The following is a 21857-nucleotide window of genomic DNA, read 5'->3' on the forward strand; positions in this document are numbered from 1 at the left end:
ACTACATCTGAACCAAAATAAGCCTTGTTAGGACATTGTTTTATGGGAGAGAGGTGCCTGATTTTATCCTTCACCTGGACATCAGAATCTTGATTTTACAGTCACTTAGCAACAGTTTTCTTTATAGAAGAATAGATGAAGGGTTCTCAGGATTTCATAAATTGGTTACAAATGATTGAGAAGTAAATATATATATATATATATTGCATATACTTATGTATATAAATACTGTTATATTCAAATATATATATTTGAATATATATATATACACCCACACTGCATTTTAGACATTGATAGGTGGGTGGGTAGGTAGATCTAGTACTTGTGTGTCTATTCTTGTTCCTCTTCACTAAGCTTAGTCATTGTTCAGCACTTGCTCAAGGGCAGACAGGTCTTCAGGTCTCCGCTGGCGGGTATCTGTGGAAGGCTCTGGTGCCTTCTGATAGTTCCTCAAGACACCAGAAAGGTGCTAGAACTGGTTCTGCTCTCTAGCTTGGAGCTCTGTTTTCCCTTGGTCATTGTATCCACTCTGCAAATAATACTGGGCTCACCTGTGATGGAAGAGAAGGTTTATATTCTCCCTGATTGGAAAGAGTCGCTTTCAAGTCTAAACTCCAAAACCACTTACTGGGTACCATCATCATATAGTCCCTGCCTCCATCCCGTCCTGACTTCTTGCCAGTTGCTTGGGGTTGGGGACCATGGGGGATTGCTTACTCCCCTATATTGTGTGAATTTCATCTCAGCACCCTTGATGAAATAGGTTTTGTTTGAAATGTTACCTGATGAAATGAAATTGGAATCGGAATTCTGGAGAGTTGACTCAAGTCTCACTAGTTAACAAATAAGATCTATAATTCTGCAAAGAGTAAACCATAGAATTCTTGTCACCTAAATTCCTCAAGAGGTCTGTGGTTTAACTTTAATCTCATTCTTCTGTGTCTAAAGTCCCTCCTCTCAAGGACTCTTAGCCTGAATCCACAAACGCCCCAATTCCTTTTTTTTTTTTTTTGGCTTAAATCCAACTGTGATATACAGAGCCTGGGCCTGTTTTATTGCGCTCTTAGGTAATTTTGAGGTTCTATCATCACCTTGAAATCTCTCCCAGACACTCGCCTCCTCTTCCTTCCCACTTCAGGAGTAGGTCCAGGTTGCTTATTAATTACATTCCTGAGGCTCCATAGCAGTGAATGCAGTTTGGGAAGGTAGGCGGAAGGTGCAAGCATGTGACTTGCTTCTCTGACAGAGAAGAATACCTGACTGAGGAGGTCAGTGAGCTCAGGTAGTTTCAGTAATGATCAAGAGTGCCAAGGTCAGGGATTTTCACCCTGGCTCAGTGGGTGGAGATTCCATGTCCTTAATGCCACCTGGCCCTTTCCCTGGTACCCGCAGCAAGTGCCCAGGCAAGAGGCTCAGAGCCACTCATTTCTGCTCCTGAGAAAAATACCCAGAGTGCACATGCTGATTACTGATGGTCACTAAAGAACGTCCACTTTTTAAATGAAAGACAGTAGGCTTCTGTGTGCACATAAATATAGACATCCTTTTGTTTTTCTGTACTCCACCCCTCTAAAGTAGTGCTGTGCTGTCTTCTGCATGGACTTCCATGAGTGTAGGCTGTGAACTGTCTCGGGTTCACCCCACAGTCAAAGCTCCACTCTCGTTTCCCCTCTTCACTGCCCCACTCATTACACGGTTGACGCAACTGCACTCTGGTCTGCAGGCCTGTTCCTCCTCTGCGCATGCATTCCCTGTCCTGCTCTGTTACTTCGGCAGCTTTGTGATCTTGGACAAGCCCCTTGACCTTGCTGAACCTCGTTTTCACATCCATAAAAGGGTTATGATGACACTTCTTCCTCCCTACCTCCCAGGAGTGCTGTGAAGAGCAAATATGCCAGAGAATAGTGTAAACCCCCAACCTTGTACAAATAGGAGCTGTTACTATTGCCGGGAGCCAGAATCTCTTTGACGATGGGAACCAGGTCTCACACTTGATAGTTGAATCCTTACTGCCTTGCCCGCCCCGAAAAGGAGACCCTGCCAGTGAGACAGAAAAGGAGGAGGGAGACAGAGGGGAAGGACAACTTTTGTCATTTTTTATACCTTATTTTCCTAATTATCATTCTCTCCCTCAATATATAACTGTATCTTATGAAAGATGGATTTTCTTTTTCAAAAAAACATTTTGCGTTAGGCAGCAGGATGGTGTTTTTTTCCTCCAAAATCTTTCTCTACATCTCTTTCTTCCTCAGATAGCTTGGTACTGATATTGGAATTCATTCTGATCACTTGATTTTATGGTCATGAGAAAATTAAATTATTTAAATGGAAGATAAGATCAGAAACCAAATGCCTCATTTGATAGGTGAGGTCAGCCAGAGAGGTACGTGAAACCACCAAGGGTTTTAGTCATTAGTGGCAGAACCAAAATTCATCTTTGTCTCTTCCTCCAGGCTGCCCCTGAATTAATGAAGTGTCAGTGATCATTTTTGCCTACCTTTGAAGGGTATTTCAGGGACTGTCTAACACTGGGCATGCGTGTTCAGTTACTCAGTCGTGTCTGACTCTCTGCAACCCCATGGACGGTAGCTCACCAGGCTCTTCTTTCCACGGGATTTCCCAGGCAAGAATACTGGAGCAGCTTGTCATTTCCTCCTACAGGGGATCTTCCCGGTCCAGGGATCAAACCTGCATCTTATGTGTCTTCTACATTGGCAGGCAGATTCTTTACCACTATAAAGCTCTTTTCTGGATTGGTGCAAATATTTTTGTTCAGGAAGTTTTAAGAAAAACAGACTTGCTGCTGCTGCTGGATCATCATAGTCTCTGCCAGTGGTCCACACTTGAGTTTGTTTATGGATGTTGATCATTGGATCACAGAAAGAATAAAACTCCCTTCATCACTAGTTGCATACACATCAAGTTTTAACAGCATTCGGTACTGCAAAGCTCAGTGTCTCAGGTGCGTGGGGGTTTGAGGGAACCCCCAGCTAGTCTTTGTACCTTTGGGTTCTGTCACAGGGTACCCGTGTGCCTCGCTGGTTCTTCCGCCATAACTCTCTTTCTGGTGTGTCAGATAGCACTTTGGAGCCAGGCAGACCTGGGCTCATATTCCAGCTCTGTAGTTTAGAGGCAGGATGGGTTTAAGCAAGTCCCTTAACCTCCAGGAACTTCAGTTTCCTCATCTATAAAACAGAGATGACAAGGGGAGGGGACATATGTATACCTATGGCTGATTCATGTTGATGTATGGCAGAAACCAACACAAAATTATAAAGCAACTATCCTCCAATTGTAAATAAATGAATTAAAAAATCCACGGTGACACTGCCTGCTTTGGCAGAAACCAACACAACATTGTAAAGCAATTATCCTCCAATTATAAATAAATGAATTAAAAAATCCACGGTGACACTGCCTGCTTTACTGATTTGGCTTATGGTATAGAGGCAATGCATGTAAAGGTGGGAGAAGGTATTGAAGGAAGATAAAATGTCTATTTCTTCAACTTTTCCATCAAGCCCAAGTCCTACCTATTAGTTGAATTAATTTAGCTTTTATCTTTTATAGCACACATACATAACTTTCAATAATACTAGTGCTAAATATAAGGCATTTTGCTTTCCTATATGAAATCACATGATTTCTTGTTGCCTATCATCTGATTTTCCAGGACCAAGAAGAAAATTTTCAGAAAGCTTAGTGTATAATTTATCTCTTTTGGAAATTTTTTTCCTTCTCTTGGTTAAAAAAAAAAATTCAAAAAACCAAAACCCACCAAGTCGGACATCATTTCTAAATTTGAATCTCCTTTTTAAAAAACTGTGGTTCAGTGAGTTTAGAGAGAGGTTTCCCAGAAACAAATGTAGTGTATATTTTTCAACTCCACAAAGATTATGTCACAATTACAAACAGCTATATATATATTTTTCCTAATAAGGCAAAAGCTTGGAGATAGTTTTCTTTCTTGCTTTTTGAGTAGAGAAAACATTCCTTTAAAAAAAAAATTCACTTTCTGGTTCTTTGGAATAGCAACTTAAAACACAAGTGGTACTTTGGTGGAATTGGATCTAGTACCAGAAAATATCAAGTGGTAGGTACTTGGTCAGGTGGTGGAACGAGAGAGGAAAATGATGTCTCTACCTTCAGACACCCAGGCTCCTCATAAGGGAAACTGATAAATGAGCAGGCAGTTTCTGTATACTACAGAGTCCTGTGAGAAGACAGAGGAGAAGACTCTAACCCAACTGTGAGGAAGGGGCAGCCTTCTTAGAGGAGGTGATACCTGGACTGTGGCTTGAAAGGTGTGTGTGTGTGTGTGTGTGTTAGTTGCTCAGTTGTGTCTGACTCTGCCATTCCGTGGACTATAGCCTGCCAGGCTCCTCTGTCCATGGAATTCTCTAGGCAAGAATACTGGAGTGGGTTGCCATTCCCTTCTCCAGGAGATCTTCCTGACCCAGGCATCAAACCCGGTTTCCAGCACTGCAGGCAGATTCTTTACCACCTGAGCCATCTGGGAAGCCTTTGAAAGATGAGTAGGAGTCTAAGAAGCTGAGAAAGGGTGTTACAGGCAGAGGGAGCTCTGTGTTCTAAAGGCATAGAAGTGTTAGAGGTAAATTTAAGGAACATCAGGGTATGATTTGGGGAAAATGGAGAGGAAGACAGGAGGCAGATCTGGAGGGGCCCGGGCAACACTGAGGGGTCTGAATTTTAAGCAGCATGGAGGTGTTGAATGAACCGCCCAAGGAGCCTTACACCAGAAGGAGACCTTGGACATCAGAGTCTAGCATTTCACTTGGCAGATTTGGAAAGTGAGAACCAAGAATGGAAGTTCTTGTGGCTGCACAGTGGCTGTTAATGTACATCTTTGTATAGACCCAGTGGTGCTTGGGGAGGAGGCTTTGGTAGAGGGAGCCTTCACAATGAAATTCCAGTGTTGACCTTGTGAAGGCAGATTCTCATAGGAACATTTGGCCAAGGATTTATCATGGGGACTGCATGGTTTGGGCTAGTGACCCCAGCATGCCTTTTTGCATATTATGTCCTTTAAAGGAAAGGCCATCACTAGCTAGAAATGCTCTTTGGCTATTTTTAGGCTGTGTGGTAGGGGGAAATTAGTGGAATTCTTAAGGTCAGCTCCAGCTGTTTTTCTCCAAAAGACCAGCTGAATTTTTCATGAGATTTGCTCATTAGGGCTTTTACCCTTCAGTGAGGCATTCTACTGAGTCTGAGTCAGCCTGTCCTGGGAAATAAGGGATGAGAGTATGAGGGAAAGTAGACCAAAATTGGAATGGCTGCTGCCCTTTAAAAAATGTTATGCACTAATTAACATTAAGTGCTAATTACTGCCAAGTGCTATCTTAGATATGGTGGGTTATTTCTCATACCTTCTCAATCACAGTGAAGATCTTTCTGGATTACAACGACTACCTTAAAGGATGGTTGGGTTTTGAAGATTCAGGGATGTTCTTATATGTAAAGTCTGGCTCGATGCCTAGGTAGAGATAGTGGTGACTAATTACATGGTAATTACACTGAATAGCAGCTTTCATTCGGGACTCTCATCTCAGAACGCTGTGTAGATACCAAGTCAGATATTCTTTGAGAATCCTGTGAGGGGAATTTGCCTGTGGTTATTTGGCATCTACAATTATACTACCTCTCTGCTGTGTGTCAGGGACTCTCTGCAGGCAGGTGAAGCGAAAGCACCCTTCATTTCTTCTCAAGTGCTCCATGAATATTTTTTCCTATCCAGTCTTAGGGGTGTCTGTCTGGAGCTCACGCTGTGTTAGAAGGTGACTGGATAACTGTGGCTGTACAGCAGTTTTCAATGCACAAACTGTCTTCCCACATGTGATGTCATTCACCCCTGTAGTGATTTCAGCAAGGGAGGGGGGCAGTGGTTAGTCTCAATTTTAGAAAGGAGGAAACGGAGACTCAGGTATGTGGTATGTTTTGGTCACCAAGGTAGTAAGTGGGTGACTCAATTTCAAAGCAGATCTTATGACTTTAAATCTCTTGTTCTTTGCTTTTCATGATGCTGCCAACTGGATTGAGAAATAAAGGGCCAGGTTTCTCATCTGGCATAAAAGTGGTTTAAGGAATGCCTTTAAAAGGAAGGTGACTCCACTGCATACCCAGCTAAGGAATGAAGGATCGTGTCCAGTGTGGGATTTCTAGACGTGATGGAGTAAAAGTGAACTTTGTCCCACTAGCTTTGGAATAACAGCTGTTCTCTGAGCTAGAACAAACACAGTGACATTAAAATAGGAATGTATAACTTATGCTTATGAAAACAATATTTTTTATTGTTGGTTGGAATGAACAGTAGTGGAGAGGCATTAACTAATGAGAGTAGATCTTAGAAAGTTTCCCTCTTAAGATTTCTGTAACACTGATGATCAGAAGGTAAGCCAGTGTACTTCTCCCCTTCTCTCTGAAATGGAGAAAAATGAGGCCATCCTCACTATACACAGAACAGGAAGCCTGAGTAGATGCTCCCAACACATCGGTGGCTTAATATTAAAAATCTGTTTAAAAAAAAAACCACTGCATGCAAGGTACTGTGTGTCTACAAAAATGAAGTGGATATTTTAATAAACCCTCTCCTTAAAGAATCTAGAAATGGGAATTGGGAGAATTCCCCACGCTCACTGCTGTGGGCCTGGGTTTCCTCTCTAGTTGGGGAACTAATATCCCACCAGCCGCTCTGCTGCATGGTCCAAAGGAGAAGGAATTTGGCGTGTAATGTATATAAGTTTCTGTAATGTTTATGTAACTATTGAATACTCAGTGCGTCAGGTGCTTATATGTGAGCTTAAATCTTCTCAACGACCTAGTGAGAAAGGTATGATGCCCATTTTGCATATGAAAAGCCTGAGACTCAGGGAAGCCAAGTAACTTGCACAAGAGTGTCACCTTGTACCCAGGTCTGCCTGACTCTAGAGCCTGTGCTCTTTCGTACTTCAGATGAGAGACGTACGGAGAAGAGCTGTGAGGGGTCAGTGAAAGAGGCAATTACGGCCAGCTTATGGAAGGCATATTTGTGGGGGGACAGGGGGCTACAGGGGCAGCTTCATGGACGAGGTGTCATTTTAGCTGGGACTTGAGTGATGGGTAAGGTTTGGGTGTGTGGAGATATAAGGAAAAGATATTCCAGGTGATTCCTGGGTTGGGAAGTTCCCCTAGAGAAGGGATAGGCTCCCCACTCTGTATTCTGGCCTGGAGAATTCCCATGGACAGAGGAGGAGAATAACACATACCTGATGATGATTGTACACAGCTGATATTGGTCTGGCTGGAATTCACAGCGTAGGAAAGGCTCCATGGAAAATAAGACTGGATAGGGAGATTGGGAGGATAAAGACATCAGTACAAGGAATTTGGGCTCACTCTGCTATCAGGGCTTCCCTGGTGGCTTGGGTGGTAAAGAGTCTGCCTGTAATGTGGGGGACCTGAGTTTGATCCCTGGGTCAGGAAGATCCTCACCTACTCCAGTCTTCTTGCCTGGAGAATCCCATGGACAGAGGAGCCTGACAGGCTACAGTCCATGGGGTTGCAAAGAGTTGGACATGACTGAACAACTAACACTTTCACTTTTTTTTACTTTTTGGTAGTCAGGGAAGAGCTAGGGAAGGTGTTTTTGTTTTTGTTTTCCAAAGAGCTGCATCTGTTTGTTTGTTGTCACCTTTTAATCTATATTGTGAAGATTTAATTCCTTTGCTTAAAATTCTTTTTTTCTTTATTTTTTGTTTTCTAAATTATGACAGTATGATAACTCATTTACAGGCAACTTGGAAAATACAGAACAAAGTTACATGTAATTTCACTATGTGTTACAATTTTTGGGGGGTAGATAAATTAAGATTTTTACTTGGAGTTTCAATATCAAATTCTTAAAAAACAATAGAATAAAAAAACAATAGAATGAATAGACAGAAAAGTGGAAAGGTATATAATAGTAGGCCTGAAAAATGCGATGAGCCAATTAACATAATTAAGATTTATATAATTTTCACACAACAGTAGGGTACAAATTCTATTGAAGAACTAGGTAGGGTTCTTAAGTTGAGTATGGCATCCTCAAAGTAGGGCTTTGGAATATGAGTCTAGCTGGACTGTGTATGATAGCCAGGAGAGAGGATGAACCAAGAATTAAAGGAGCCATGTTCAGTTCATGCCCATGCTGTTTCTAAATGAGAGAGGAAAAGAGAGAAAAGGTTGAATTGGACGGAGCGCAGAGATTCAATCAGCCGAACCTGCTGGCAACTGATTGGCTGTACACAAGGAGCGTCAGCCCTTGGTGTTGCTTATGAGGCTGCATTTAGTTAACGGGGTTCCAGGCAACGAGCTAGGAGTTCAGAGATGAATAAGGCACACTGTCAGGCTCTGTCCGTTTCTATTGCTGCTGCTGCTATGTCGCTTCAGTCGTGTCTGACTCTGTGCGACCCCAGAGACGGCAGCCCACCAGGCTCCCCTGTCCCTGGGATTCTCCAGGCAAGAACACTGGAGTGGGTTGCCATTTCCTTCTCCAATGCATGAAAGTGAAAAGTGAAAGTGAAGTCGCTCAGTCGTGTCTGACTCCTAGCAACCCCATGGACTGCAGCCTACCAGGCTCCTCCGTCCATGGGATTTTCCAGGCAAGAGTACTGGAGTGGGGTGCCATTGCCTTCTCCGTTGCTGCTGTGCAAATTACCACAAACTTAGTGACTTGAAACAACACAGCATTCTTATCTTACAGTTCTGGAGGTCAGAAGTCTAAAATGAGTCTCACAGGATAAAGGAGTCAGCAGAGCTGAGGTCCTGCTGGACACGTTCAGGGAGGATCAGTTTTGGTTCCTTTTCCAGCTGTTAGAGGTTGCCTGCCTGCCTTGGCTCATGGCCCCTTCCTCCATCTTCAAAGCTCATCATTCCAACCTGTCTTCATCCTCACGTCTCTTCTGTCTCCTTCAGACCATCCTGCTTCCTCCTAAGGACCTCGTGATTACCTTGGGTCTGCATGGGCTTCCCTGGTGGCTCAGAGGTTAAAGCGTCTGCCTCCAATGCGAGAGACCCAGGTTCGATCCCTGGGTCGGGAAAATCCCCTGGAGAAGGAAATGGTAACCCACTCCAGTATCTTGCCCTGAGAATCCCATGGACGGAGAAACCTGGTAGGCTACAGTCCACGGGGTCGCAAAGAGTCGGACACGACTTAAGCGACTTCACCTTCACCTTCACATACATAATCCAGGCTAATTTATCCATCACAGTATCCTCAGTCATGTCCATATAGCCCCTTTCACCATGTGCTGTATTCACAAATTCAGGAATTAGAATGTGGACATCTTTGGAGGACCATTATTCTGCCTACTAGGGAGTTAGCACATCTATGGATGCTAACTTGTCAAACTTTTTTGTCCCTATAATCTCTTTTTTTGTTCCCTTTATTCAATAAAGGAGGCAGCTGTTGAGAGTTCAGGCACCACACTAGGTACTGAGGATTCGGGGATGCCAAAGCACCTCTCTGCCCCGCTCTAGAAGAGGCAAAATTAGAGAAGGGCTGTTAATGTAGAGCCAGAGACAAGGATGCCAGACTCTTGGCTTTGATTTTTGCAAGCTGAGGTCTAGGGCTGAGATGACAAGATATAGAAGAATTTTTGGTAATTTAAAAATGGGATCCTCCTACCCATCCTCTCTACTGCCAAACCCCAATCCCAAGTTTAGATTTCTTTTTAATCTACTCAAAGGCCTCTGGGGCGGAGGTGTTTGCTGAGACCAGGAGTTTGACTCCTTTTTAGAATACGGTGGGAGGTTAGAAGAAGGAGACAGTCTAAAGAGGAAAACAGAAAAAGCAGCAGCAGTAACACTCCAACCTCAAGTAGCACAGAAAGGTGATGTTATTGTTTTTGTTTAGTCGCTAAGTTGTGTCTGACTCTTTTTGCAACCTCATAGCATGTAGCCCACCAGGCTCCTCTGTCCATGGAATTTCCCAGACAAGGATACTGGAGTGGGTTGCGATTTCCTTCTCCAGGGGATCTTCCTGACCAAGGGATCAAACCTGAGTCTCCTGCGTTGGCACGTGGATTCTTTACCACTGTACCACCAGGGGTGAAAGTTCAAAAAGGTGATAAGAGTTGATGAAATGTTGAAGATTTATTGTCAACTGGTGTCTATGAAGCACCTACTATGTCCCAGACCATTTAACTTACAGCCTAATGTCATCTCACAGAAACCCTGTAAGGTAGGCCTTACTATCTACAAAGCACAGACCAAGTAACAAACCCAGCATCTGTAGCAGAACTGCCAAAGAACTCATGAAGGATTAGTCCCCTTCCAGGCGTCTTTTGACTTTAAAACCAATGTGTCTTCCTACTCCATCACAGCAGCCTCTTATGTCAAAGGGGTAAGATTAATGCATGTGGTTGGCGTTATTTACCTGTATCCATTTCAAAACCAGAGTCTCTTTAGAGGATGAAGCGGAACAAGGAAGACCTCACACACAGGAGGCAGTAGATGTATCTTTGATGGGATAATTAATGACCTGACCAGAAGGATTTGTGGAGGTATGGGCCTGGAGCAAGGCCAGTGAGGTACCCAGGGCACAGAATCTATGGAGACAGGCTCACACAAATACAGGGGCTGCACTTGCCATACCCTGACAGTGGGTGCCTCCTTAGTCGTGTGCCCAGGGTGCCTGAGTAGGAGGGAGACCTCACTCTCAGGGTGCTTCAGCACAGTGTGCTGTGCTCACACAACCTTGACTGTGAATTTTGTGCCCTGGGCATCTTGCTTGCCTCACCCGAGGTCCTCACTTTGTGCCAAGGCCAGAAGGAGGAGAGGACCAGTGAGTTCAGTGGTCTCAGTACTGGCTGGATATTATAACCCCCTGGACAGCTTTAAAAAAACATCTAGGGTAAGATATGACCCCAGACCAATTAAATCAGAATCACTGGCATGGGGTGGCATGGAGAAGGGATAGGAGGCAAAGACCTGGGCATGGATGTATTTTTTAAAGCTTTTCACGTGATGCTAATGTACAACCAGGTTTGGGAACCCCTGAGTTTGGACATTTGGAGAGAGTCCCTCGCTGCCAGGCTGAGCAAGAATGTACATGATTGTAGCAAAAGTGAGGGTTTAAATAGTTCTTTTAAAATGTGAGCTGATGATGGCTACAGTTCAGTTAACTTTATGATTCTGGGTTTAATTCCAGCCTGGTTAATAAATCAGCTGATTCTTCCACTCCCTTCCTCTGAATTTGAAACCTGGAAAATAATTAAATGTAGAATTCATCTGTAATGGCTGTAGTTATCAAGTGCTGGTTTCAGGGCTGCTGTGAAAGGCAACTCAACCCACTTTATTAGCCCATTTGCAAATCCTTCTGAGGGTTGAGACTGTCTCTGTCCTGAAAGAGAAAGGAAGTCCCCTCTGGGTGTCCCAGCACTCACATTAGGGAGCCATGTGACCCTAAGCAAGTGTTCTGACCCCTCTGCATCTCGCCTTCCTCATCTCTACAAAGAGGTGCTTGTGACTCCATGGTTCAGCTGTTACTTCATTTTTGTGTTTGCTTTTGTTCCAGCTGGGAAACAATTGCTATACAAATGAACACGCTTAACTTTGACAGTTGTGCTCTGTAACCAGTCATTTCTGACATATAAGGAATCCTTTAAAGCTGTGATTCCCAAACCTGGCCAAACATCATGTGGGAAAATTTCATAAAATGCAGATTCCTGAACTTCATCCCTGAAGATCTTTCTCCCCTGCCTCACTGCCCCATTAAATATGGTGTTTAATCAATGCAGTCCTGGTCAAACTGTCTACTTTTACTCATTGGGTCTTTTTTTTTTTTTTCCTCTTTCGAACTTTTTATTTTGTTTTGGGGGCTTCCCTGGTGACTCACACAGTAAAGAATCTGCCTGCAATGTGGGAGACTGGGGTCTGATCCCTGGGTTGGAAAGATTCTCCTGGAGAAGGGAATGGCTACCCACTCCCATATTCTTATCTGGAAAATTTCATGGACAGAGGAGCCTGGCGGGCTACAGTCCATGGGATCACGAAGAGCTGGACACGACTGAGCGACTAACATCACCACATGGCCGAAAACAGTGAAGGGATTCAGCCATACATATACATGCATCCATTCTCCCCCAAACCTTGCTCCCATCCAGGCTGCCACATGACATTGTGAACTTGATTCAGTGGGTTGTTTTCTCCCCCGACATAGCAGGTGGGATCTTACTTCCCCAACCAGGGATCAGACCCACGCCCCTTGCAGTGGAAGCACAGAGTCTTGGCCACTGGACCACCAGGGAAGTCCTGGTCTTCAATAGGTATTAAGTGATATCTGGGAATGAGCCACTCATCAGCCAGATTTGGATGTAAGCAATGATTAGGTTAATTAAAGTGCTAGAATCTCCAATCTCGGTATCCCTTGAGAGTTTACAGTTGGCAGAAGTCATAGTTCTTCAAGGAAGCCTTCCCTGGGCCCCGAGACTGTGTTATGCCCCCTGGTTAAAAGTTTTGTAGCATCCTGTTCTTCTGCCTCATAGGACTTCCTGGGCTGGTTCACATCTATCTTCCTTTCCAGAATGTAAGCTCTCTGAGGGCCAGGATTGTGTACACTATTACAGCTTTGGGGGCATACGATTTCCCCTCTTTCAGAATTGAGATCCGGGCCTTTGGTGGATGCTGCGGTTGCCGGGGGAGAGGAAGTTTCTCTCTGGCATTTTGACTGGAGGCACGACTCCAGGGGCTTCCCAGGCTGTGTCATCAGTGAGAGCCCGTGGCTTTTGGCTCTCACAGCAGCTCTGTGCCGTGTCTGATGGGCCATGTTCATACTCTCTGAGCTCCTCGGTGTGTTGTAAAAGTAAGTCATCCCTTTTGTAGGTTGTCATCCTTTTTTTAGATTTGAGTTTTCAGTCTAAGTGTGAAGATTAAAATGAATTTTCAGCTGCCTATCTCCTCAGCTCCTTTCTCTCTACTGTTTTTATCTTTTGAAATTCTGATATTCCCAAATAATACAGATTTTAAAAGGTGGTTTAGGCATATTTATTGAGACTGAAAAGTTCCAGTTCCCTCCCTTGGCATTTCAGCCTCTCGGTTTGACCCCAGATACAGTTTCCCCATTTGTGATCACACTCCAGTTACCAGCCTTGAAAATCCTGTCTTCATAGTTTCATGGCCAGTGCACTTGTCCAGAATGCCCCCTCTCTTCCTCTCAGCCTCCAAGATTTTCTTCCTCTGATCTCCTGCCTAAGTCCCCGTGGCTCTGATGCTTGGTTTATACCTCCTGTATTACTACTTAACATAGTACTTGTATGAGAGTAGGTTGTGAAAGTGTTGACTCTTTGTGACCCCATGGACCATAGCCCACCAAGTTCCTCTGTCCATGATTGAATTCTCCAGGAAAGAATACTGGAGTGGGTTGCCATTCTCTTCTCCAGGGGATCTTCCTAACCCAGGAACTGAACCTGGGTCTCCTGCATTGCTGGTGGATTCTTTACCATCTGAGCCACCAGGAAAGCCCCACGAGGGTAGGTGTATGTGGTACTATCTTCCTCAGATTGCCCATTATCTTACCCTTGCCTGGGACTTGATTAAACTCTTAGATTCCTGTGGGTACTATAATCTAAACTTGCCTGGGAATGGCAGGTGAGCCTTCCTAGAAATCCAGAGATTATTATTAAGTTGGAAGATGAGATTAAGGGGTAGGGAGCATTGTCACATAGGAACAATCTTTTCTTCTCAGTTCTTAGTTCAAGGTGACCAAGTCAGTCCATGGGAAATGTTACTGGTCAGCTGCGTCAGTCTGTCCTGAAGGAGGTACCTGAAGTAGAAAAATGGCTTCCACCTTCGGGAGAGTCCCCCCCAAAGTGAGACCTTTGTTTATTGAGGTGCCCGTCAATTTTGATTTTTTTCACTTATCCCTCTATGAAAAAGAAAGAAACTCATTGGATAACTTATTCTTTATTATTCCATCTGTATTTTTTCATTTGTTTGCTTCTTCCTGGGCTCATTTCATGTGTTCATTTTATTTATTCATTAAGCTCATGTTGTTTTTGAGAAGCACTCTGGACCCGTCACAAGGCAATTATTCTTTCAAGAATCCAAATTTAGGCAACACATTAGATTGAGTAATTTACCTGTTTTTTTTTTTTAATAATGATGAAAGCATAGACCATGTAGAAACAAAATATTCATATGGCATTGTTTCTTGACAGGGCTGTGGACAAAATTTGCTATTCATATAAACACATTTCTTGGGGAGAAGGGTGTGGGAGGGCATTCAGGATGGAGGGGACACATGTGTGCCTGTGACCAATTCATGTTGATAGATGGCAAAACCCAGCATGATACTGTAATGTAATTATCCTCCAATTAGAATACATAAATGAATTTTAAAATAAATAAATAAATAAAATACATGTAAAAAATTCTGATTGAGTTTAAAGAACACAAAGCATCTTTTAGGAATAGTTTCTGACAGGGATTGCTCTCATTCTCAGAGGCTAATGAGCCGGTATAAACACCTGCGTGTTGACGCAGGCGCCCTTTTCTGTACCCATACTTGTCCTCTTTTCCACGTCTATCCGCAAAACAACCCCAGAGGGTCCAGTCATTTTCCTGTTCCTGACAAGTTGGGCAGAGAAGAGCATGCCATGCTCTGAGAGCCAGGGGGTGCCGCTCATAGGAAACGACACAGAAGGAAGTAGGCCATCCAGAAGGAGGAACAGCAGGTGAGAACAGGCCTGGGCAGGGAGCCAGGACTGCTGGGGTCTGGTCTCATCCCTGTGCCTGATGAGCTGTGCGACCTCTCAGAGAATAAGTGGGGATGGGCATGCAGCGACAGATTAAAAGTAGCAGCTTTATTTAGTATTTGTCTGTGAACATATATTTATTTTTATTGGAATATAGTTGCTTTACAATGTAGTGTTGGTTTCCGCTGTGACTCAGTTATATGTGTGTATCTATCCCCTCCCTCTTGGACCCTCCTCCCACCCCTCTGGGTCGTCACAGAGCACAGAGCTGAGCCTCCTGTGCTAAGCTGCACCTTCCCACTAGCTGTCTGTTTTCCTCATGGTGGTGTATATATGTCAGTGCTCTTCAGAGTCTTACAGCCCTCAGTTCAGATCACATTCTGGTTGAGCAGCTGTGGACATTACTTAACTCCTCGAGCTCCGCGTCCTCCACAGCATGTGGAAAAGACCTGCCGTATTCGATGGGCAGAGGGATGAACCACTCTCCTGTGGGTGAAGGATCTCAGCACCACATGCTCAGTTTTCAGCCTAGAGAAACATGACCGAGATGGTGAGAGGCTCGGAAAACATCCTGTGAGGAACAGCGCAGGGGAGGAAGTTCATCTCCCTCTCAACAGAGGAGACGCAGGGAGAACACAAGTTCTGTCCGCCTCGTAGACTGTGGTGTGAAAGGGAGAGTGAGCCGAGGGCGGCAAGGGTGGGGATGGCGGGCAAGTTCAACCTTGGCGCGAACACCCTGAGAAATGGGGCAGCCCAGCGGAGGAGCTGGCAGCCCAGGGCCTGGGAGCCCTGGCCGTGTGGCCCGGTGGTCTGATGACTGCGGGGTAGGGGGCGTGGCGGGGGTGGGTCGAGAGATCTCTCTGTCGGGAGGGAAGTAGGCTAAGCGTCTCAGATTGTCCCACTCCATTTATTCCTTCTCAGGATTCTCAGGAACCATCTGTGGGTTATTCTGTTTATCCTTGGATGCCTCTCTGAGGGTTAGCATTCTTTTTTTTTTCTTTTGAACTTTTTATTTTGTGTTGAGGTATTGCCCTAGTGACTCAGACAGTAAAGAATCTGCCTGCAATGCAAGAGACTTGGTTTCGATCCCTGGATCGGGAAGAACCCCTGGAGAAGGGAATGGCAACCCACTCCAGTATTCTTGCCCAGAGAATCCCATGGACAGAGGAGCCTGGTGGGCTACAGTCCCATGGGTTCTCAAAGAGTCAGACATGACTGAATGACTAACACAATTTTGGGGGCTTCCCTGGTGGCTCAGAAGGTAAAGAATCTGCCTGCAATGCAGGAAAACCAGGTTCAGTCCCTGGGTTGGGAAGATCTGGAGAAGGAAATGGCAACCCACTCCAGTATTCTTGCCTGGAGAATGCCATGGAAGGAATTCTCCATGAGGAGCCTGGCAGGCTACAGTCCATGAGGTTGAAAAGAATTGGACACCACTGAGCGCCTAATACTTTCACCTTCATAGCTGATTAGCAATATTGTGATAGTTGCAGGTGAACAGCTGAAAGACTTAGCCATATATATGCATGTATCCATTCTCCCCCAAAGTCCCCTCCCGTCCAAGCTGCCACATAACACTGAACAGAGTTCCCTTTGCCATACAGTAGGTCCTTGTTGGTTATCCATTTTAAATAGAGCACGTGTACATGACCATCCCAATCTCCCTAACTATTCCTTCTCCGTGGCAACAATAAGTTCATTTTCTAAATCTGTGGGTCTCTTTCTATTTTCTAAGTTCATCTATATCATTTCTTTTTAGGTTCTGCATACAAGGGACGTCATGTGATATTTGAGCATTTGGTTTTAGACGTGACGGTTTGTCATTGCCGGGGGTAAGCCTCTTAATTGATCAGGGCTGTCTTTTTTCCCCCCAGACCCACCCTGACTCGAGCATACTTGTTCTGCTCTCCTGCTGCCTCCCAGATTTTTCTTTCACGGCTTCCTTCTTGATGTCATGGGACTGTCAGAACAGTTTGCTTCTCTCCTGAAAACCTCATCATGTGAGAGTCAGGACTTCCTCGAGTTTTCCTTCCCTTCCCTGAGGTCATGGAGAATGTTATGGTCTTCCTTGAGGCTTTGGGACAGCAGCAGCCGGCCTAGACAGGAGAAGGTGCCGTCAGGGCCACTCCTTGGAGCAGAGCGAGTTGTGGGAACAAATGCTGCTGTTAATCAGGCTTTTTAGCCTGGGTCTGGCTGGCCGAGTGATGGGGATTAGGCCTACAAGCCTCGCTCTTCTCTTTGCTGGCATCAAAAGCAGACACCAGCTGTGGTGTTTCTCCCTTCAGTTTAACTTTTGGACAGCTGGCAAAGAGAATAGGCTTTTATAGATGTGGCTTTTATAGAACAGGGCTGACACTTGCAAGATATTTTTTTTTTGTTTGTTTTCTTCCAGTTTTATTGAGATATAATTGACATACAGCACTGTATAAATCGAAGGTGTACAGGTGGCTCGGTGTTAAAAAAGAAAATCTGTCTGCCAGTGTAGGAGCGTCGGGAGACAAGAGTTTGATCCCTGGGTCAGGAAGGTCTCCTGGAGAAGGGAATGGCAAGTCACTCCAATATTCTGGCCTGGAGAATCCCATGGACAGAGGAGCCTGGTGGGCTACAGAGAGTCAGACACGACTAAGCAACTGAACACACACATGTACAGCATAACGATCTAACTTACATGCATCATGCAGTGGTTATCACAGTAACTACAGTGAACATCCATCATCTCATATAGATATAAAGATTAAAGAAATAGAAAAAATGTATCTTGTGATGAGAGCTCTCAGGATTTATTCTCTTACCCCTTTCATGTTTAACACACAGCAGTTTTAATATATTTATCATGTTGTACATTCTGTCCTTAGTGTTTCTTTATCTTGTTCCTGAAAGTTTGTACCTTTGGACTGCCTTCTTCCAATTCCCCTTGTCCCCAGGCCTCACCTCTGATAACCACAAACCTGATGTCTTCTTTTTTTTATGAGTTTGCTTTTGAAGTATGATTGACCTGCAGCAGTCTCGTGGTTCCTGTTATACAGCGTAGTGATTCTGTATTTCTATGTTTCAAAAACGGCACAAGGAGAGCTGGAATTAAGCAAAGTCTGCACCTGGAGCCCTCACGTGTTCCTTTCAGCTGCTGCCCCTATGGCTGCTCATTCCTTATTTGTCCTCGACACTGTCTTCCTTCTCACCAGAGCCTCACTATAATCTCCGTAAGGAAGGGAAGGTAGGAGTGAATAGATCCACTGTACGGGTGAGGAAACTGAGGCTTGGAGAAGTCGTGTGATTGATGTAAACCAGACAGTCGTGAGGAAGGCCTGGAGCTGGAACCCAGTGAGGAACACGTGGCTGATTTTTCAGTGTTGCGCCAGGTTCATGTTAAAGGGGAGCTGAGTTCCCTTCCAGTTGTGTTCACGGATGAGATACTTGAGGGCCTGTTACGTAGAGGGGAGCCGCAGTGGCAGGCGCTGGGTGGAGACACAGAGCGCTCAGACACCCAGGCCTGCACATAAACCAGGGGAAGACAGACGTGAGTAGAGGGGGTTTGGGATCCTGTGCCGAGTATCCTGGGTGAGGAAGTTAGGGGCTAATGGAGCCCCCCAGAGCGTCACCAGCCTGGCCTTGAGAGGATGGGGAAGATGTCTGTAGTACGTGCCATCTCACTTGAGACCCAGGAGGTATTGGTTGAGGGAGGGGGGTTCTAGGAGGAAAGTGTAAGTGTAAGTGTTAGTCACTCAGTCATGTCTGACTCTTTTCAACCCCATGGACTGTAGCCCGCCAGGCTCCTCTGTCCATGGAATTCTCCAGGCAAGAATACTGGAGTGGGTTGCCATTCCCTTCTCCAGGAACCCAGGGATCGAGCCCCGGTCTCCCGCATTGCAGGCAGGCGCTTTACCTTCTGAGCCACCAGGGAAGCCCAGGAGGGAGGGTAAGTATATGCAAAGGTCTGAAGGCAGAAGGAGCTGAAAACGTTCAGTGTGACAGGAAAAGAGCTTGGAAAAGAAAGCCAGTGCTAGTTCACAGAGAGCCCTACAGGCTGCGGTGAGGGCTTTGAGCCTTAGCCAGTGGATGGTGGAAAGTTGGTGAAGGGTTTTAAGCCTGGGAATGTGCCCTAGTCACATCTGAGTTTTAGAAAAATCTCCAGCTGCAGGAGGAGGGCGGGAGGGAGGGCTGAACCTTAGGGGAACTATTTGCTCATCCTCCTCCTGCTGTGGACACGTCAGGCATCCCTGTTGCCAAGGCTCATCCCTCCTGGATTTTTGCACTGAGGTTGCCCCCATGCTGACAGCCAGCTCTGGGCCACTGATTCTTCTGTGCTTACGCAGAGAATGAGAGTCCACAGGCAGACAGAAGGGCTCTTTTTCTGCTTCCCCAGTTTGAGGATCTGTGTGCAAGAGAGAATTAAGTGGGAGGTCTATATCGAGGTGACTTATTCTAACAAAGCCAGCAGTGACTTGTTCTAACAAATGCCAGCCCTGCTACACACACAAGCTAAGTGGCAAACACCTCCGTGAGCCTCATAGTCTTCACCTGAAAAGCACATGTAATAAAATATTGTTCAGTCACTAAGTCATGTCTGTCTGTGACCCCATGGACTGTATGTAACACACCAGGTTTCCCCTGTCCTTCATGTCCATTGAGTCGGTGATGCCATCCAGCCATCTCGTCGTCTGTCATCCCCTTCTCCTCCTACCCTCAATCTTTCCCAGCACCAGGGTCTTTTCAAATGAGTCAGCTCTTCGCATCAGGTGGCCAAAGTATTGGAGCTTCAGCTTCAGCATCATCTTTCCAATGAATATTCAGTGTTGATTTCCTTCAGGATTGACTAATTTCATCTCCTGGCTGTCCAGGGGACTCTCAAGTCTTCTCCAGCACCACAGAGTAATAAAATACCTTCCTCAGGTCTTTGTGAGGATCCAGTGAGATGATATATGTAAACTTCCAGTCATGTAGGAGGTGTCCAGTAAGTATTTATTCCCTTTTCCTTTTTTCCTGCCTTCCCTTACCATTGATCCAGAAATCTTACAGTCAACTCCAAGCCCAAAACAGTCTGACCTATTTCCTTTCTGACCCACTCCATTCTGTCCCTCTGGCACACTGATCGCCTTGAAGTTTCTTGAACACTCTAGACACACTCGCACCTCAGGACCCTCTGACACCTGTGTGGCTTGTTTCCTCATCTCTGGCAAGTTTTTGCTCAGTTATCATCCCCTCAGTGAGACCTGCCCTAGCCACACTCTTTAAAACTCCAACACCCCTCATCTTATTATTGCTTTCCCAGCTTTATTTTCCTCTAAAGTTCTTATTACCTTCCCCATATTTATATAATTTAATCGTTTTTTAATTTTTTGTGTGTGTTTATTATTAATTTGTTCATTATCCCCTCCAACTGGCATATGCACTGCACAAGGACAGGAAGTTTTAAATGTCTTATTCATTGCTGTATCTCCAGCAATCACTGTATCACTGCTTAGAACAGTGTCAGGCACAGAATAAGCTCTCAGTAAGTGTTTGTGAAATGAATGTTTGATTAGCTCTCATAACTGTTGAGAATATTGGGAGTTGGGGGAGCACCTGGGATTGAAGAGTCTTGACTGCCATCTGAGGGTTCTTCTGCAATCTGGCTGGGTAGTGACTCTCACTAGGAGTCTAGGAGACAAGAGTTCCAGTCCTTTACTCCTTTCTCTGTAAAATGAGGACCTTGCCCTTTGCCTCACTAAATAGCCCATTTTTATTAAAAAAATTTTTTGATGTGTTTTTATTTGTTTATTTGGCTGCATCAGGTCTTAGTTGCAGCACTCAGGATCTTTCATTGCTGCACACCAGCTTTCTAGTTGTGGCATGGGTTCTGGTGCACATGGACTCAGTAGTTGCAGTTCTCAGGTTCAGTAGTTGTGGTGCTCAGGCTCAGTAGTTGTGGTGTTTGGGCTCAGTAGTTGTGGTGCTCAGGCTCAGTATTTGCAGTGCTTGGGCTCAGTAGTTGTGGTGCTCGGGCTCAGTATTTGTGGTGCTCAGGCTCAGTAGTTGTGGTGCTCAGGCTCAGTAGTTGTGGTACTTGGGCTTAGTTGCCCCACAGCTTTTGGGATCTTCATTCCCGGATCAGGGATGGAACCTATATCCCCTGCATTGCAAGATGGATTCTTAACCCCTGGACCACCAGGAAAGTCCCATAAATATCCTATTTTTAGGAAAAACTTAACCCTAGAACCTTTTACACAGAAGCACTGGTTAGCTCATAGTTAACCTTGAAGATGTGGAAACCAACAGTTCCCCTCTTGCCCCCCCTGCCAGTTTCCACTGCTGGACAATTTATTTTTCTCCTTTGTTTGCTTCCTGTCCTCAATTCATTGGACTTAAAAACAATCTCCCATTGAACCTGTGTGATGCCCAGGGACATGGTTCCCAGAAGGTGGCCTGAGTCCATTTCCTTGCCAGCCTCTGAGAGCTAAGGAAGTTGCTGTGCATGAATTAAAGCTACTGTGCATGAAAGAACTGAGACAGCTGTCGCCTGGTGAAGCTGTCTGTTTAGATTAGGTTCACTCAGTCATTTACTCATTCACTTATTTCTTCACATCAAGAGACTCACAGTCAGATGGGAGAGACCAGAGCAGACAAATCATTATCGCAGTAGAAACACATAGGTGGAGGAGAAAGTTTCTGTGTTAGTGAAGTCCCTGCTACAAGAGTGTTTGTTGTATAACAACCCCAAACCTCAGTGGCTTCCAACCAAAACTATTCATTTCTTGCTTTGGTACCTACAGGTCAGCTCAGGTGGCCGAGCTTCAGGTGGATCAAGTTGTGGTCTGTCCTTGTGTATCTTTCTGGGACCCAGACTGAAGAGGCAGTGGCTACCCAGGGCAAGCTCTCCTTGGGGCCCATGGTCAGAGTACAGGTAGCTGAGCCAAACCACACAAGCACATCCACAGCCTGTACTTGCATCACATTTATAACAATTCATGGGCTAAAGTCAGTCACAGGCCAAGCCCACCATGTGGAAGATAGGGGTGAATACTCTGCTTACTCTAGTGACAGCATGATTGTGTTGTTCTGTTTCAGGGAGGGACTGAAGAGTTAGGAATACTGTACTTGAAGTGGCTTAGTAATAATCTGCCTGCAACGCAAGAGATGTAGGTTCGA

General features: G+C 45.1%; 1 protein-coding gene across 11 annotated transcripts in view; it reads left to right on the forward strand.

Moving 5' to 3' along the window:
* SYTL2 (synaptotagmin like 2) overlaps nucleotides 1-21857 on the forward strand; it is a 122121-nt gene that overhangs the window by 30213 nt on the left and 70051 nt on the right. Inside the window, exon 2 of one of the 11 annotated variants that reach the window (XM_061406070.1) lies at nucleotides 16492-16564. The exons of the other annotated variants lie outside the window; for them this stretch is intronic. The gene's annotated coding sequence lies outside the window, so the exon portion shown is untranslated. The remainder of the gene's footprint in view (nucleotides 1-16491; nucleotides 16565-21857) is intronic. 11 annotated transcript variants of the gene reach the window in all.

Source organism: Bos javanicus, chromosome 29 (genome assembly GCF_032452875.1).
Source record: "Bos javanicus breed banteng chromosome 29, ARS-OSU_banteng_1.0, whole genome shotgun sequence".
NCBI lineage: Eukaryota > Metazoa > Chordata > Mammalia > Artiodactyla > Bovidae > Bos > Bos javanicus.